General features: G+C 45.4%; 1 long non-coding RNA gene across 1 annotated transcript; it reads left to right on the top strand.

Moving 5' to 3' along the window:
- Positions 1-6485: 6485 nt before the first annotated feature.
- On the top strand, positions 6486-15495 carry LOC134514085 (uncharacterized). Its single transcript, XR_010070633.1, has 3 exons — positions 6486-6703; positions 8493-8620; positions 15469-15495. It is a non-coding gene; the product is annotated as an uncharacterized LOC134514085 (long non-coding RNA).
- The last annotated feature ends 4173 nt before the right edge of the window (positions 15496-19668 follow it).

Consider the following 19668-nt stretch of genomic DNA (forward strand, 5'->3'; position numbering starts at 1 on the left):
GGCGTTTAATTGAGCTGGTGCTCCCTCAGGGCTGGCCGAGCCAAGGCTTCGTAAGGTGCCAGTGTCATTCGTTCCCGTGACTTGCCAGGAAAACATGTGAAAAATCCCTGTGCTGTACAAAGGGGATTACAGCAACCAAGAATATGTTTATTTAAAGTCTGCTTCTTACGGAAAGTTACTGAGTTACTTAGTTATCATGTGTGAGGGCTGACTCATGCATCTGTGGTAAACTGGTCTCTCTTGGCTCAGGAGAAATTCATACCTGAACAGAAAGGCAAGACATGAGGAGAAAAATAATTTCCACATGCAGTGCTTCAAAGTTGAGGGGTTTTGTTAGTTTTGGTGGTGGAGAGACATTCTGTTATGGAAATGTCAGCGCTTCTTCGCAGCACATGGGGAGCCACAGCTTTCCTGGCCCTCCTGCAGCCGGGGGAGGGGGGTGAGAGTATTGCCCAATGTGTTGTATCACCTCGTCATAAATGAGCAGTAAAAGAATAAATTACCTTTAAGCTTTGAATTACCTTTGCACTTCCCTGATTCCCTGATGATCTTTATTCCACCTTTGGCTGTTGTCCCTTGGTGGTCTTTTACTGTCTATAAGACAAGCTTGTGGGATCTTTTAATAATAGTTGCCATTGTCCTGGAGATCATCGTTAAAGCTGGGGATTGCTGGTTTGCAAGGGACTTCCTGATACACTCCTTCCCTTATTCCTTGCCAGACTATTTCACCACATGGGCTGCTCCTTCATCTTGCCTGCACACTTCACTCTGGCACTCCAGTGCTGGAAATACCCAAATAGCCCAGGGATTTTCTGAGAAGTGGCAGGAAAGCTCCAGAACTGGCTTTGGAACTGCTTTGTGCTGGCAAAGCAGCTTCAGCACAACGAAAACCGTCGCGGCTGAGGCATACCAGACCTTAGTTTAGAGGAAGAGTGATGTATGGGTTAGGGATGCCAAGCTGGAACAGAAGTGACACAATTTTCTTTTCTCCCCTTTGTGCCTCAGCTCTTCTTTACAAAATGAAATCCCTTAATCTGAGCACAGATTAGGATGCTGGAGAGGGGACATGCAGTCGCTGCTGGTGGTGGCAACACAGAGCTGCGGAGAAGGCTTTTCTTTTGCAGGTCCCTGCTGAAGTACCTGACAACATCACTAATGTTGAATAGCTAAATACTAAAAAGCAGTTATACGTATGGAAAGGCTCATTTGGGAACAAACACCGATGATGTCTCTACACATGGGAAGAAGTGGTGAAAATACCAGAAAACTCTCTTTTGAACTGGCCCTTCTGTTTCCACACGCTCGAGTTTCACACTACTTTGTCATAGCATGGGTACCAGGAATTTATTTTTTTCCCTAGAGTTTTTTCCTAGATTTTTTCTGGATTGCTATTACTGTGGAAAGAGAAGGCAGACAAGTCAGAGAAATAAAAAAGTGTTTTTACTGGGTAGAGAGAATTCTATCCAATTTTACTAGACAAGAAAACTCCAGCTTGATACCGGCCATTTTGCCGACATTTGTTGATATCAAGTCATAAGCTTTGCTTCAAAACCTCAATCTCTTTCAAAGCCTCGGAGAATTCAGAAGGAGATAGGAAAAATCATGGCTCTATCTGTTTTATATCCTTTTGATTACAACACACCCTTTCTTAGTGTCAGTCTATTTTAGATTTCAGTCCTGTAATCACTTCTGTTTTGGTAAGTATCCAGGATCCATATGAAGCCCATGCACATGTTTCCTTTAGACATTTGTTCTGCTCACCACATCATTTGTTGGTTTAACACTTCATTAGTAGTTAGTACCTCATTGTAATCTATTGTTGAGTTTACAAAAAGGGTGTAACTCACTTGAAAACTATTCAGAATGTTTTACAACAAACATGATCTATCTTTTGGGGAGCCACAAGTGTGTACAGTGCAATAAAGGCGAGAACAAAGCGGCAGAGGAACTCATGTTGAAATAAATATGAGTAATCATAAGGGCTTGCAGGTTTAGTTGATATGAAGGCATATCGACATGTTACTCGCCAACGTTATTTTTCTTTCATTATTCCCAGCACGTAAGTGGTGCTTAGGGAATTCATTATTGGTTAAGACGGCTTTCATCTTTAAATTCTGGGTGATAGTCCCATATAGCCATGTTGTCGCACCATTGTGCATTTCAAATGTGGTTGATTTGAATGGACGGGCAGCCATGTGGCGACTTGGTCGTATTGAAAGCCTTGGCAGCAATGCCAGAGATGAATGGTCAGAAGGCAGGATGCAAAACCCAGTGGAGTATGTGGAAAGATAGGTTCTGGTTTTGCTAAACATGAAAATAAATAATTTTCTGTTCTTACCCAAGAACTTCCCCTGTTTGGCTCAAAGCACGCAGGAGCAGCAACGTATGAGAAATTTATACTGCTCTTCTTCATGCAGTGTATTTTAAATGAATAAACAGAGAGAGGGGCTCTCATTCTAGAGCTACTAAGATGGTGCTTTTCATAAGTTTTATGTCCGCATTCAGTTAAAACAATCAGAAAAAAAGAAAACAAGCCTATTTTTTTCTACTTGTACACGTGATTTTTTTCTGCTCCTAAGGAGGAATCTATTGCCCTTAGATAACGCATATAGTCAAATTCAACAAAAGCAAGGCTTCTGCTAACATCAGATTATATTGAAACCTAAAAGGCATCAGAAAAACACTCAGAGAAGGGAATTAAGTACTGAATTACTGGCTCAAACACTCCAAGACTGAACGGTTAGAATACTGGACTCAGACTTGGTTATGGTCTCAGCAGCAACTGGCCCCTGTTTCCATTTCTTGTGCACTAGAAGCACCTTCTCATTAGGTAACAATGCAATATCCTACCCAATGGATTAGTCAATCAACGAGCCCTCGTCTTAAGTAATGGAAAGAGGCAAACGTGTCTTCATGTTCCCGATATCAGATTTTACACCATAGCAACCAAGCTGCATTAGCACACTTTTTTTTTTTTTTGTGGATAGCAGACAGGGGTTCCATATCTGTGTTCAATTTCTGATCCCATCTAATAGGTTAATCTACTGTAGCATCTAATAAATGAGCCATTAAGAGAATAATTCTTCAGCTGCCTGTATCCCCTGGATAACCTATCTTTAAAGCCTGTGAAGGAAGTAGTGGTGAGATAAGTAGGGTTAGGGCACAGACAAAACACATAGTGACTAATTACGCTGTAAGCAAGGTACAATCTGGACTAAAGTCCCCTCTTCTGGGGTAGAGCCAGAGGCCTGAGAATTTGCATGATCTCCGCTGTCAGTACGGAGGGAGACAAAACTACTCATCACAGAAATCTCCTTCCCCACAGACAGTAAAGAAACCACTTATTTTCTCTGTAATTTACTTTTCCCTCATCCCTGTGCCACGACCGTGTAATCTATTACTTCAATGGCTGAACAGAATATAACAGTCAGTGGGTCCGCTACTTCCTTTGAAGTAATGGAGACACCTCTTCACAAAGTCTTGAGGGAAATTTCTGCTTTTCACTGGTTCTGAATGCAGTCTTAATCACATATCCAATCAGGAGAGGGCATATGTCTCTTTTCTATGACGGTATAACATTTGTTTTTATTAATTTGTGTGATTTACTAAAGCTTATTAGAATTTTTTTTCCCAGTTTTCTGTAATGTTTGTATCTGCAGCAAAGTTGGATTGACGCATGATTTCGTTCACCCCACTTGCATTGGTGCAGTAGAAATTGCTTATTGCTCACAAAAGAGCTAAGTCTAGAATTCTGACTCATAAAGCACTTTATTTTTTTTTTTCCCACAAATCTTTCTCGCTATTATACCGAGCAGCAACAGATTTCACTGGCAAGATCAAATGCCGGCTAAGGTCAGATCTGCCGCATGGCACAGAGAGAATGACACTTTTGTAGAAGGATGCCGATACTTCAGCTGAAAAGCTTGCAGACTTCTTAGTAGCAGCTGTCAATAAGCATTCTTTATGGGCCAGTGGCAGGTTGCTGGTGAATTTGTGAATCCCATTTCTGAAACTGGGCTGAGGCCAGAGACTTTGCCATGGGAACTGGGCAGTCGTTACAAGAGTGGGAGAGAGTTCGGGGCCGTCCTTGGGTCCCTCAGCCTCTTGGCTCAGCTCCTCAGCCTACCGCTCACGGGGGAGCGTTTTGCGATAGCAAAATGCTCTCAAGCCTAGTTCTGCATTCACGTTGCGCTTGGAGCAGGGAGCCTGCTTTCATTTTTCCACTCCTTGGTTCTAACGTTTGGTAAGACCCTTGATGAATTGTAAACGAACTCTAAGGCTGCTCTTTCTTATTCCCTGCATCAACAGCCAAAAAAACCCCAAAACACTACTCCGAAAGCCAGGGATTATGAAGATTTGAAGTTCTGTTAGGCACCCAGGCAAGATGCAGCTGCAAGAGAGAGGCTGCACAGCTGTCCCTGCTTCCTCAGTGATAGGAAGGGTAGTGAGATCACGGCAGAAGACATTCTCCTAGATCTGTGTCTCCTGCAACAATACTGCATGGAAAAATAGGCAATAAGCAGCTTAGGGAGAATAGGGGAGCAGAGTATTTCACCCAAAGTCCCCTTTGCTCATTCCTTATCACAAGAATTTGCAACGTCTTCTGTGCTTTGACCCTAAGAGAGAGAGAATTTTATGACTAATTTTGAGATAATCATAGGTTGTTTTATTTTCCTTCTGTGTTTGTTTAGTTTTCAGCACAAAACACCATTAAAAAAACAAGCTGCAGCTTTGGGCCCTGAAGTATACCTGCCAGAGCACACAGGGTTAACGCAGGCTAAAGATGAGAGATTTACCCTAGGCACAGACTTGGTATTTATATGTCTCCTGTGAATGCGAGGGAAGTGTTACGCCAGAAGGCAGCCCTACCGAAAGGATAATATGCTCATTCATTTGCTGTGTTGGTCTAAGATAACCACAAAGATCCAGAGCTCGTACAGTGCCAGGTACTCCAAGCAATGTGCTAAGATAACATTACCTGGCTCAAGTCCCAGAGAATGACTTTTCTTGGAGTCAGACTGACCAATATTACAAAAGTTACTTAATTTCTTACTCCGTACCGATTTCATCTCATTGAAGGTACTCAGCTGGGGAGCTTTCTCAGGACCTCAGAGAGATTTAAAAATCCAGTAGGAGTTAGCTAAATATTCTCTTCTTTCTTTTAAAAGCTCCAGCTTTGAAACTCCTGGTTGTACAGGGTACCACAGTACAGTAACAGCTTCAGGCGTAGCTGCAACCCACAGAACAATACACCATGAGGTGATATCACTTTTAATACAGCCCCAGTTCAGTAATCTCTCCCATGAGTTCAGGCACTTCAACATCTGTTTTCCTTTTGGACAAGCTCCTCTGCAAACCTCTCCCAGCTCCCCAGCAGAGTTCAAGAGTGCAGCCACGCAGCCTTTGTCAAACGAGATTCCTGAAGCAACCTCCCCTCCCAGCCTGGGGACTCTGCAGAAATCCCTCCGCAAGGGAGTCCTCCCAAGCTATGCTCAAAGAAGAAAACAGTTGCTATAGTAACCGGTTCTCTACCTGCACTGAATCGGCTCTCTCTTCCCTCTTCATCTTCTCTGGCTTTATTAGTTCTGGGTGAGAAGCAGCTCGTCAGGTCAGGGCTGCGCTCGGTTCTGTGGGCTGGAGGAGCTCTGGGAAGGCACCGAGGGCTCCTCACCCACACAATCACAGAGTGGTAGGGGTTGAAAGGGACCTTCGGAGATCATCTAGTCCAACCCCCCTGCCAGAGCAGGGTCACCTAGAGCAGGCTGCACAGGAAGGTTTTGAATGTCTCCAGAGGCGGAGACTCCACCATCTCTCTGGGCAGCCTGTGCCAGTGCTCTGCCACCCTCAAAGGAAAGAGGTTCCTCCTCGTGTTGAGATGGAACTTCCGATGCTCAAGTTTGTGCCCATTACCTCTTGTCCTGTGGCTGGGCACCGCTGAAAAGAGCCTGGCCCCATCCTCCTGACCCCCACCCTTTAAGCATTTATAAGCGTTGATAAGGTCCCCCCTCAGCCATCTTTTTTCCAGACTGAAAAGATCCAAGTCCCTCAGCCTTCCTTCATAAGAGAGGTGTTCCAGTCCCCTAATCATGTTTGTAGCCCTTTGCTGCACCCTCTCCAGCAGTTCCCACCCATCAGGGGGTCCTTGCTTGCTCACCTCGCCTGCTGGAAGATGTCCTGCATGAGGGTTGCCACCGCTGTCGTTTTGTGACAGAGCCACCCAAGCTGCAGAAGAACCAGCTCTTTGCTTCACCTTCTTGCCCCCAGCTTGCGGTGGAGCCTTGTCCGAGGGCAGACCTGCCACTGGTCTGTACGCTCACCTGCACATCCTTTGCAGCCTCACTGGGATAGATTTCAGCCTGCTAGTGGAAAAAGAAACTGTATACAGTCTCCTTTCTGTGATAGCACATTTTTTGCAACTCTTCCTAGGGCTAAAAGTGACCACAATAATCACTGAAAACACTCACAAAGTCATAAACTGTGCTAAATTGCATCTTTTCCAATATGTCTACTGTGGCCAGGCCTTGGACTAATAGTTTTCTGCATTGTGAATTCCACTGCGGAAGTATATAGCTGGGAGCCAAAGAAACCCGCTCTAAGGAAGAACGTGCCAGAGCCACCTCGAGCTGTTTCAAGTGTGCAACACAGGCAAATCGCCTGCGCAAGCTGGGGCACGTTCCCCTGACACCAAGCGGACTAGCACGAGGTGGGTATGATGTGGTGACTAGGGAGGGGGAAAAAAAGCCACAGAATTAATTACCATGGATGTAATAACGGCCACTAATAAAAGGCTGCAGAGAATCCTGTGGGAAGAAGCTGGTAATGCGCTGTAACAAGGCATCGGGCACTGTCACTGCTTGTGTTAAAGGCTCAGAGCTGTGAAGAACCCGAGAGCGTTCACTGGACACTTGCATGGACGGAGCAGGAGCAAAGCGAATTAGAAAACCTCCTTCTTATGTTCATGTAGCTGCCATTAACACAAGAGTAAATGCTCTATATTTACATACAACGCAATAAAAAGATCCAAGAGCACACCCACATCAATACGTTGCTTGAACAACAGCCAGTAGTAAAATAAAAACATGCGTACATTTCTAAAATGTTTTAAAAGCTATTATTGACCAAAACAATGAGGTAGGTCACAGACTGATCTGAAAATGACTCAGACTTCTAAAATATCTTTTTTTTTCCCCCTCTCCTTTTGCTCATTATGCAACAATTTGCTATGCTGAGCATGCATAGCAATGGACTAATACCAAGCTGAAATAACTGATTTGTGATGGAACTTGCAACTCCAGTACTGCTGGTTATTCAAGCATGCCGCAGTTTTTTTCCTATGTTAGGATGTAAAAGGGTGGATTCCAGATATGGATTCCAGACGCTGTAGTTTCAACTTGGGCACTGATTGTACTTAAGTAATTGGCTTAGTTTTTATGGCATCCTGGCAGAGTTTATTAAGCCAAAGAACGGCTTCTAGCTGGTTATTTCCTTGTGGATCATCAAACCTCTATCATGGGCACAATCAGAGTAAGGAGGTGGCAGAGAGGACCTTCCAAATCTTTGGGGAGCCAAGCTGCAGCAATGGCAGCAACGGGACTCTGCTGGCAGAGCCTACGGCAAGGCACACGTTCCAGGCAATAGCTTCATTTATCAGCCTCACCCAGACGCATTGGTTCCTTCCCAGTGCTAAAAATTAGCAGCCCGAGGTTAAAGGAAGGTCATTACGTTAGAAAATGTTTCCAAATATGCAGCAGTATGATTATTCATCGGGAACTGCATGCCAAAAAAGTTGTCGTGGGACTTAATGCATACACGTGCTGAAGAGCAGACAGGGTAAGTAATGGAGGATCAGCAGAGTAAAGAAGTCAAAGCATTTCAGGGAGCTGGCTGTGTTCCTCTTCCTGACGTACACACACATGGTGATTTTCAAGTGTTCCAGGCTAAAACCTGGAAAACAACTGGTCTTGTCTGTTTTACACAGACACTGAAGATTTCTTAGCCTGTCTGAAGAGCTTTAACACATCATTTTCATTTATAGGAGGAAACACGTCACTCCTAAAGTTCCTGTGCTAACTTATTTCATTAAAAAAAAAAATCACTTCCAAAGGATCAAATAGCATTTGCAAAGTATCTTTGCCCTAGTATCTTTGGCTAACAAAATCTTCTTGTTGTAAAGGTCTTTATAGACTTTCAATATTCTTTTTATTGAATGAGTGAAAATGAGTGGATTTTTCTGTGATTCACTCCATGTCATCCAGACAAACAGCCTTCATTCAGAAACAATCACTGGTAATGCCCTGAAGGTGAGGGTAATTTTATATACAGCCAAAGTGACTTGGTGATATACCTAAACTTCAAAGCTGCTGGTTTTTGACCACAGAATTAAACTCACTGTTAATTGCTACTGGAATAGTGTTGCACACTATAAAGGTTTTTTTACTGTGGTGTTTCGAAATTAACTAATTTAATCCTACTTTTTTTCCATTTTGACACAGAGGAATAACGCAATTACTCAAGACAACTAGAAAACAGTCACCAAGCAATTAATCCAGGTTAGAAATCCTCTGGAAACAGAATGGAACCCATTGCCTCTTTGAACAGAGCATGTTGTACTCCACTACAGGTATTTAAGAGATTTATGAACTAAATACAACATGATATAATGAATTTCTCCTTTCCAATCTGATGATAACTTGTGCCAACTGAATTTACAAATCTGGCTCGTTATGTATTAACCAGTCATCTGGGAATCCGGTTGAGTAACACAGCAGTTGTTGCAATACCAAGACTCCCATATAAATCATGCCTGAGTCCTAAGTAAATATTGGTTCAAATATTGATTCACATGAGAGATACGAGTGCAGTTTAAGAGGTTGCAGGTGCCGTCCGAACCGCTCTAGAGAGGACCACTCCCTCCCTGTTCATTTGAGATTCACATCAAAGTGCTCACTTCACTTTGAGTTCACGGGAACAGAGCATTTCCCTTCGCTTTTGATGCTGAGACTCTCTATATCAGAACCTATTTTTGATGCTATAAAACCAAAGGCACCACAACATGTACAAGTACTAAGTTATTCAGTTATTTACACTCCAGACAGAGGTAACATCTGGGAAGAGGGGAGTGAGACACGAGAAGTTATTTTTTTATGGGTCACCGAAAGCAGGAGGAGAGGGGGACACGCAGGTGTTTTCCTGACATACAGATGCTGTAACAACTGCTACCCAAAAAATCCAGAAGAAGGAATCTGAGGTGAAGGAAACGACAAAATGAGAAGCTATCATCTTCCACACTTTGGAAAACAGAAGGAGTCTGTCATCAGCTGCAAGAAGCTCACGGGAAAAGGAGTGGTCCATCTCATTTGTTTCTACACTAACTATTGTGAGCCACATCCACGCTAGAGATCTACTCCTCTGCTGCAATATAGATATCTCCTTCGCTTAGCCTTGAATCCCAATTGTTCTTCTGAGCAGGACCAACACAGATCCTTCTGGATACATTTCACAGTTACGGACCTAAACGAGAATGAGCTTCCCCCAAGCCTCCTAGGCACTTCTGCCTTAGCAAGTCATAAGCCAGCAACTAGAGAAAAGAGCATGTATGCTCCATTCCAAACCAGTCTGCGTAAGTGGACTGTGAATAACACAAGCCAGCTGCTCTAAACCTCCACGTCCTGTGGATATTCACATTTAAGAGTGGCTCTTTAGTTGCTATATTCACTAAGCAAATTGTTAAGAACAAAGTTTACACCACAGAAATGAAGTTCTTGTTTTGAGCAATTTAAGGTAAGTACGTTTACATCAAAAGAGCTCAACCTTTTAAATGTAGGAAGCCTGGCACACCTTTGTCTCTTAGATTAGCTCATTGCTTTTCTTTTTTAAAGGCACAGAAAATAAACCTATGCGTGATCTTATCTTATAGAGTAACACTATTTTTTTAATTAAATTTGTAAGAGGAGTGGCTGGCATCAAAGCTTAGAGCATCGCACCACATGAGACATGACATCAGTCCTAAAAGTTTGCAAGTAAAGAACCAATACCTAATGGGCCACTGATTTCAGAGCAATTAGAATCACAGAATACCCTGAGCTGGAAGGGGCCACGAGGCTCATCGAGTCCAACTTCTGACTGCACACAAAGCAACCTAAAAGTTAAACCATGTATCTAACAGTATTGTCCAAATTCTTGTTGAACACCGACAGCCTTGGTGCCATGACCACTTCCCCAGGGAGCTTGTTCCAGTGCTTGACCATGCCCTCAGTGAGGAACTTCTTCCTAATATCCAATTACCCCACCAAAATATTCTCCAAGTGACATCTTTACTACGGTATGCTTTCCACTATGCCATAGCACATGCAGAAAAACCCCTGTGCTTTGAACTTCTCTCTGCACAGACTCTCCTTGCCATGGACACATCCCACGTGTGCAAAACTGAATACTTTTGGCCTGCAGCATCTGCTGTGATTGAGCCTCCCTGCGCTCCGAGGAATGAAGGACAGAGTGAATTCAGTTATCTCTCCATTCCTTCTAATTGCCAATAGCTGTGAGAAAAAATCCCCACTCGTATCATTCCTCAGCACATTGTGCAATTTTAAACCCTTTCCTTACACATGTAGTTAGCTAGCGTATTGCTTGGAATCGTGCAAGAAATTCTTTTGTCCACTGGCTGACAAACTAGTTAGTGTTAAGGACCTTCTTGCTGTTGCAAGCTAGCTGCTGCGGCTGAAACAAACTTCTCTTGGTTCCCAGCTGGTCTCTAGCCACTTTTTTTTGCCCTACAGAAGCTGCCTTTTCTGCCACAGGAGTTCAGTTTGCCAGTTCTCTTCAAAATGAGTCTCCTTTTTGGGATAGGATTTGGCCAGATGGAGATCTGCCTCAGCTTCTCCACAGGCTCTGACATGAGCCCGGTGAATCTACCCGCCCTGAAGGAGCACGGGACGTCCAGCAGCGTGTGGGACCTCCCTGGTACGGCTTCCAAGGGGAGGACAGGGACCTCAGCTACGCACCTCACCAAAGCGTGGCGTGTCTCACAGCCCGTCATCGGATCCTGCACCCGGTGGTTCATTGCTGCATCTGAGCGGGAGGATGAGGGCGGCCACAGCACCCATCCCTCTGCATATTACTGTGGCATCCGCACCCCAGCTGCCTCTGGGAAAGCTTGTGCTGCCATTCGGAGAAGCCACAGCAGCAAATTCAGTGGCGGTGAGCATTGGCTTGGGGGAACTAGAGCTGTGTGGTTCCCAGCAGAACGACAACCACATCAGGCGTACGCTGAACCGACTAATTCAGGAAGTAACTTCAAGAAGGGCTGCTGGGGACCCGATGTGCACCTTTCCTGCTCGGGGAAAAAAGATCTCCTCAGCCACTTTGCAGTTCTCAGTGCAAGACTGGGGCAGAGAAAGTGTCGTGAGCCAGGTGTGGTCAGTTATTGTGTAATTCCCTCTCAGCCCTTCTCTCCTGCCTGGGTTCAGGGAAAGGCGGCAATTTTGTACCGGTGTCACAGACATTACTATATTTAGAGGATTTTCTCCCAGCTTGTAAACAATAACATGTAAAAGTTAAGACGTGCTTTCTGGGCATGCTTGACATAGAGATCTATTTTGATACTTGTCCATCTCAGCAACTGGGTCTACTACAAGAAATAATACTAGATCGTCGACCATGTAGACTCAAAATTATTGTGATTGCAGGCCTCTGCATCAACAGAAAAAAATCCAACTTAATTATGACTCGAAGCACAATATCTGCAAGATCACTGGCACTCTGAGGTCTTCAGGAGACTCTCTTACAGAGACACATTCAAACAAGAATAAGCTCTTCTAAGACAAGTAGGTAATTTGTTGTCTTACTCCTGTATCATGGACTTTGCCAGACATTGTTTTGCAAGGCTCTTTGAAACCAGCGTTTCTGCCAATCAAGGAGCTGGTGGACAAGAAATCTTTTCCTTGGGGAATGGATGAAAAGGCCTACTTAAGCCTTCATAAGGGGTTTCCTTCTTTCACTTGTGCCTGCCAAGGCTATGGCTGCCAACATTACTGCGAAAAAACCCATTTTGATGCAAGGATGGATAATTTGCTTAGCACACTGACAGACTGTGCGGGATCTTGGTAAGATGCTCCTCAAGTATGTTTTAAGACGTCTTGAAGCATGCAGCTATCCTCTTTTCTTGTGCCTTACCATTCCCCTTCTCCTGGAGGTCCGCTCTCAAGGGCCTGACAGACAAAAGCACAGCCACGTAGCATGTCAACAGAAGAGCAGAGCCAGGCCATCTCTTCCCTGTCATTAGCCTGTTTGGCTTGGGACTTTGTGTGTTTGTCCTTAGAGGACACCAGTGTCCCTGTACCTGCCAGGCAGTTGGTGTTCCCTGGTACAGCCCCAGCTGTCCTGTTATCCCATGGAGGTGGGAGGCAGATGCTCAGCGGTGGTGGCCCCAGCCTGGGTCAGGCCATTCTGGCACTTGTGCACGATTGGTCTGTCAGCGTAGCCCAAAGGACACTGCCAGTGCTGCCTCTTACTGCCCTTCGGAATCCTTCCTCGTGGCTGCATGGCTAACTGCCACAGAAAGATGCCTCTTAGTTAAAGTTCAAACAAAGTTTGTAGCCAAAAAAAAGAACTCCTGCTCCCTTCCGGCCCTGAATTAGAATGACTTCAAAACAAACAGAATGACCTCAAAAATCAAAAATAGAAGCACTATTCAATCACCACCTGACTTCCTAGAAAATCCTATTTCCATCATTTACTCTTACTGGCAAGCCCAACAGGGGCTTTCGATCAGCGTCCTAGGGCTACGCAACCCAGCAAGCTAGCCCTGAAATGGATGACTTGCTGTCTGCAGTGTTTTGTCCCCCATATTGAAGACTACAGTGGCCTGTTACGCTTATTTTTCCCTATTGGAGAACCATCCCTCTCTGTGTAAGCTTGGTAGAGTCACAACTTTAACAGGACTTTCTTCCTCTTAAGAGATTGTTCGTTTACAGTCTTCCTGTGCTCCACGTGTTCCTTTCGCAGTGCAGAACAACTCAGGTCCGAGGATCTCCTCCAAGAATTTATTGTACCAAGGGTGGGATTTCACCACAGACATATGCAAATCAGCTCAGCCCAAACTCTTGTTTACAGTCAACAGCACCAAAGGCAAGGTTCATTTACCCCTGAAAATTTTTCAAACAAGTGCTAATTTCTTTCCGTTGGCTATTAAAGGAACCCAGACCGGGCAGCTTGGGTGTACATATGTACTTTGCGGATGTCTAGGATGAAGATGAATGCCATCCAAAGTGACTCTGAATTCTGCCTGAGCAGGATTGACCTCCTGATTATTTTCCCACTGTTCACACAAATGAAGGGAACACTAAGCCACACACCGGCAGCACGCCAGGAGCATGCTCTTTTTCCCAGTAGGAGGGCGAGACTTCCTTTCGCTTTGTAACCTTTGCAGCAGGGACTCTTTCCTTAAAAGCACGCCATAAACAAATGAGATTAGATACACCCAAATCCAGTATAGTCCTCAACACCATGGGTGAGACAGTCTCTGTTATTTCCTTAAGGAGCATCTGCCCTCCGGAACGATGCAAAATGCCCGCATGAGAAGTCCATGTATTTTCCCAGTTCTGGCCCTTACGGGGACTTTTTGGACAGACACACGTCCTTTCTCCTCCTTGCTTTCAAACTTGGCAACTTGATTGCGATAGGGGCCCCTTGAAAAAGGCAGAAGACTGTCACACAAACAGAGGAAGAAGAGGTAGCAACTGCTAGAGGCAGATACAGACAGCTGTAAAAAACCTACCACGTCTTAATAGCAAAAGCAAGATAGGAGAGAAGGGAGGTACTGCTGGTTTGCACCGGGAGGGCGGGAGAGCATCAGCCTGCTGGGAAGAGGGCAGGAGGCCAAGGATAGGTAGACCAGGTTGTTTGGGATGGGGTGAAGGTCTCTGGGTCCCTTTGTCTCCTCAGGAAAGATCTAGAGAAGCGTCAGTGCATCAGCACAAAGACCCAGCACACGTGCTGCAAAAGCAGAAGGAGTGACGTTTTCTGGTTTAGCCTAGCCTTTGCTTTCGGCAGATAACCGGTAAAAGTAACGCTTTGCTGTTATTATTACCACATTTGAGAGATCAGCGTGAAGGACAACCCTGCTACCAAGCAGAGTGTAACACAGTGGAGAATCTAATAGCCCCCTCCTAGCCTTTTCTTTTAGACTGTGCTAAAATGATAACACTCGCCTTATCTGCAAACTAACAATGGCTCTGCAGCGGCACGGGAAAGTTAAACAAGCCTTAAGTCAAGGGGATGTAGCCATTACCCCTGTGCTCTGACTAAAGCTATAGACCACGTACTCTTCTAGGAAAAAATTCGCAAAAGGAACAGCCCTGTGGTCCATCATGTTCCGCCTACAAATATCTCCCCCAGGTCCTTACCACAGGCTAGCAAAAGAAAAGATTTGGAGTTTTGTGCATTTGAATCATAATGTAGCCCCCACCAGTAGCAGATAGTGCTCTAACAGGGGATTTCACCCATGCGACAACAAAAATAGAAAAGCAAAAACTCTGACATCAAGCCAGTCATCAATAGACAGGCACCGCACGGTGACTGAACTAACGTGCCCCCAGGGTCTATACCGCCACAGAAGGGTTTGTTGCATATGGCAGAGCAGGGAAGAGGTAAACTGGGAAATTTCTGCTCTTTTCTCTGCGTTCACAGTCAGGCACTTTGCAGATGACTGGTCAAGTCTCTTAAAGCACTTTTAAAGGAAAGACAGAAATGTAGTTTGGAGCGTGTGGTTTCCTTGCTAGAGCTGCATTAAGTCTGAGTAACTCCGCTGCACTGCGTCACGGTAAGCAGAATAGGATCCCTCTGCTTCTAGAAAGTTTTTGTGCTACTAGTTACTGAAATCCTAGGCAATATACTTTGCACAGGGCGCACGGTACGTGTATGATTCTCCTCCTATGCAGCATGGATTTAATCAAAATATTACAGACTTCTGGGCAGGGCTTTGTTTGTTCCAAGATGTAATTCTTTTAATGTTCTGAGCTTTCCTCTCCGTAAGGTGTGTTCTCCCACACCCACCCTTTGGCCTTGAGAAGGCCAGTCCCTTCCTCCACACTCTGTTTGTTTTACTAATTCTTACCCAAGGTCTTTATCTTAGAATCCTGTTTGTGCAGCTTTGGACAAGATTCAGTACTTGGTGGGGAGGGTGAGTGAGGCGGGACGGATTTCTCAGTGCCTTAAGTATTTCTTGTGTTTTCTTACCTGTGACTATTAAGTAGAAGATTTATAAGCTTGTTGACACTGAGATGGTGTGAATCTCTGCCCCTTACAGTAGGTGTAAATACAACCTGACGCAGCACCTGTGGGAGGGGATAAGGGCCGTGGAGAACTAACAGTTTCTGGACGGTGCAGCAAGCACCCAGGAAACCTTAGGAGAAAACATCGTGGTGGACATCCCACTGCATGTGCTAAAACCACATCCATCTTCTCTTGCAGTTGCAGCTGCAAATCCACAGCTTGCAGCGCTACTCCACGCGGTAACTTGGCTAATTAGAGCAGTGGATCTGAGAGTCCGTGACTGAGCAAGAGCCACTTGCTGCAGCCTGAGCAGTACGAGCTGCCGCTGTGTGAGCTTCGCCGCACGGCACAGGAACGCCTGGAATGTTTCAGCCAGCAGGTACTTCGGAGATCTCGCTCTAGGAAATGTCTGCACTTCTCAGAGAAATAGTCCTCCTGCCCATTGCCTCTCTGAGACAGTAACAGTGCCCCCTCCGAGCCCCACGCAAATCAAAATCTCTCCAGCTCCCCTTTCTGAGGCAAAATCATCACCGGGAAATGGAAATCCCACAAGTCAGCAACATACCAGTGCCTTTCCAAACATGCAAGGTCCGGACAGTGCCTTGGACGGCAGGCTGCTTTTAGAGGATGGTCTCTTCCGCAGCAGCGAGGCCAAACGTCTGCAGCCCATCAATTCAACAGCTTCAAACAGCCAGAAAAAGAAGCTGCCTGTCTGCCTGTTTGAGACAGGTAGAACTACCATAGTTGTAAAAAAGATCATCTCCCCTTTTGTAGTAATCTTCCCTATGCTGTCCTCATCTTCCTCCACCTCTCCAACACCTCGGAGACATTATGAATAAAATTTTGTGACAAAGCGCTTTTCCGATTTTCCATGTTTTTTAAACTTCCCACCTCTACAAAGCAATGTTTGGTAAAAGAAGGTTGTCCCTACCACACTAACCACCAGACCTGCACTCACCGCCAGGACCGCCAAGAACAGCAAGGTCTTGCACTCCAGTGTCTATTCCGGGAAAGAAGGAGATACAGTATGAAGCCCTTTTTAGTACCATATCCTAAAGACATACTTTTTCCTCAGGAAACATTTCCTTGCAAGATTCCCAAACTGTTGCCAGTGTGAAATACCTCTCTGTTCATTCAAGTGTTAATTGTTATCACTTCTGGACAGATAAAATGACTGGCAAGAAACATCTTTTGCTCATTTATAATTGGTTAAGAAACTTCACTTCTGGAAGGGAAGATAGTAAATCACTGTAGCTGACACTAAAACTGACATGAAGTGTAGATACGTTGATTTGGGGGGAAATAAAAGCAGGGCTAGTTGCCAACTCAGCAGTGTAAACCTCCGGTAACACACCAGTGAATAACATCTCCTTTCTTGTCTCTAAGTTCACTTGTGTCACTTAAGACAAGATGCCATCAGCCAAACCAAACACTTGCAAGTTCTGAAAGAGTTCTTATATCCACCGTCTGCCCCATTCATGAAGTTTGTGTTAGGAACACACTGCCAGGGACAAACGAACCAGCTATTCCAAAATACTTTATTGGTCACTGCAGGCAAATAGAGGTCTCCTAAGTAAGCTGTAGGTAGTTATCTTGTATATCAGCAGGATAAGCAGAACTTTCTGAAAGAAGAATTAAAGCAAACTCCAATGTTTCTTGCACAGTGGCAGGCACAGCTAATTGACTTGCTGAATAGAAAATACTAATTCAACACATAAACATGAGAAGAAGGAAGAAGTAAATTCACTTGACGCAAGTCTTCTCTATGTTGGGAGTCTATTAAAAGGTAGTCATCTCAGTGTTCAAAGGAGAGATTCCTCCAATGTTCAATCCATTCATCTTCACTGCCAACCTATAGCACTGGCAGAGGGCAGCTCAATCCACCCCAGGCGTGTAGAGCACCGAAAGGCTATTTGGATAGGATGCCTCCATTTCAGTAGGAGGAAACCCATCCTAAGACAAGCAGCTGCTGCTTGGGGCTCAGAAGGAAAGGGGCTCTGACAAAGTACTTGGACCAAGGGTCTTCAGGAGTGGCCGTGTTAGTTACTCAGATGCAGCTCCAGACCTCAGCCCAGCAGCCTGCAGATCAAAGCTGCAGCCCCAGCAACGGCGAGAGGTGGGCTGCTACTTCTTGCTGGAACACCTAGGGCTGTGGCGTGCCAGGAAAGCGGCCTTGGCCAGGTTTCTGAAACGCTCTGTACCCAGAGACAGACTCTACAGAGCATGCCCCGTGCAGAGAAGACTACAGCTGTGCAGTAGCTATTCCTCTGGGACCCAACGTCACACACAAGATGGGGAAATCCATCTGCCAAGGACACATCCAGGGAAACTCTGAACTACAGCAGCATCTCTAAATGAAAAGTGTTTGCTGCTGTTAAACAAATGCACAAGGAGAGGGGAGCAGCCGGGAGAAGTGGCGTGCAGCTTTAGCACTTCGTATTGAGGAAACGTCCACTTCTGTAAACAGAGCGTCCATTTCATGACTCAAGGAGAAGAGCTGGGGGAGGAGGAAATAAGTGAGACGAAAACCAAAAGCAGGCTGAAAGGCAGGTGGATCTGCCTGATGAGAGCTGCTTAGCTGTGATTACACACTGCTACTGTACGCCCTTCGACCCTACTGTACTGCCCTGTAGTAATTTGATTGCTTTCTTATTTTCTTCTCTCCCAATGTCCCATTCTTTACTCAACTCTCTTGCTGTTTTTCTTCCACGGTCTCAGCTGAGATTAGTGAGGCAACTCCCCTCAGCCAAAACACACACAGCTTGTTTGTTGCTCTCAGCACGCGCTGTAGTGCTGTGTCCCAGGGCTCTTACATCCTGTACTAGAGAGCCAACTCGCTCTTCTGATGCAATTCAGCGTAAGAAAGGGCGAGTCCTAAGCACCCCTTGCTTACTCCTCTCTACACCTCAGTCATGCACTCACTACTTTACCTGCAGCCAATGCTGTGGATGATTAAGGGTTCTGTCAGGTCCTGGGTGTCTCTATGATACTTGTGTGAGTTTGTTATTTAGCAGATAAAGCCAATGATGTTATTCTTTCATGTTCACAACTTGTGCAAAACCCTTGACAATTCATGGCCAAGTTCTCTCGGAGCCTGTGGTGATCAGTAACGCCTGGATTCCAGCTCTTCAGCCCTCTTGGACCAGGTGCTCCCGCCATCAGTGGTTCTCTTTCAGTTGACTAGGGTGTAGTGGACATTGAACAGCAAAAGCTGTTCAGCTAGCAAAAGCTAGCAATCATTCAAATTAACAGGAGCCTTCCTTTTACTTCCAAGGTCTGAAGTAATCCCAAAAAGCTCAGCAAAGAGGATCTAAGAAGTGAGGGGTAGTCCTCCATTATTTGGGGCAAAAGAGCTTTCTAATAAGGTAAAAGTATCAGCACCAAAAGCACCTTGTTTAGAGTCCAGGTTTTTAAGTCTTCTTTTAAACAACCCCTCTTACGCAAAGTAAGTGAACATGAAAGCAGGAGCATCTGCCAAAGCTCTTAAGCCAGAAGGACCATCTGTTCTGAATGCTGAGGCCTTCACTGAGGTCACTCTGATCCGACCAAGCCTCATGATCTTGCTTTTGAGAAGCATCTGGCCAAAGGCAGCCCAGAAGTTGCAGATCTTGGATTGAGCTTGGATTGTGCCAGCTGTTACATAGACCAGAGCAAGCTGAGAGCTGCCGCTGTGACCCATGTGGGACACATGCTGTAGGAAAGCACTGCCTGTCAGTAGCTGCTAGAATGATCTCCAGCTTTCTTCTGTCTGCGTCAGCCCACCCCCAAACTCTTTCAGTGTAGAGACTGACTGGAAATACCAAGGGAGATGGTATTGGATATGGAGGGTGGACAGTGTCCAGTCCAGGTGCTTCATGTTCCTTTTGTGCTCCTTCAGGCAAGACAATCCATCCTCAACTTTTCCCTGAGGCAAAGCTGAGTAACGGGACCTTTCCTAGATCGCCAAAGGGAAAGTAGGGCCACTCCCCCATGTGCACCCGAGCGAACTCGATGAAAAAGGTAAGAAACAACCACCTGAGCTCTCACATGCCACTTCTGGGCCCCAAGACAGAATGAAATCAGCAAAACTAGGGCAATTCAAAATTTTACTGAGTCAACGGTGCAGCAATATCGACCCCGCAGTCTTCCGTGAACCTGCTAAGTGAGTGGCAGAGCTGGCAGGACGGATTTCTCTCAGTCCCTCAGTGGGTCTGATCTGCCGCTGACTGGAACCTCAAAGCAGATAAGAAATGTCACCTGCTCCAACTAGTTGCCTTGCTTGCACGGGTGGTGGCACAAGCTTCAGGGGAGGGGTGAACTCGGCATGCCTTGATTTGTACAGAGAGGGGAATTTCCTTTAAATCATTATTACTTTATTACTCGACCAGCTGTAAAAACTCAGATTTCTCTTTTTGCACA

The sequence above is a fragment of the Chroicocephalus ridibundus genome, chromosome 4 (genome assembly GCF_963924245.1).
Source record: "Chroicocephalus ridibundus chromosome 4, bChrRid1.1, whole genome shotgun sequence".
Classification (NCBI taxonomy): domain Eukaryota; kingdom Metazoa; phylum Chordata; class Aves; order Charadriiformes; family Laridae; genus Chroicocephalus; species Chroicocephalus ridibundus.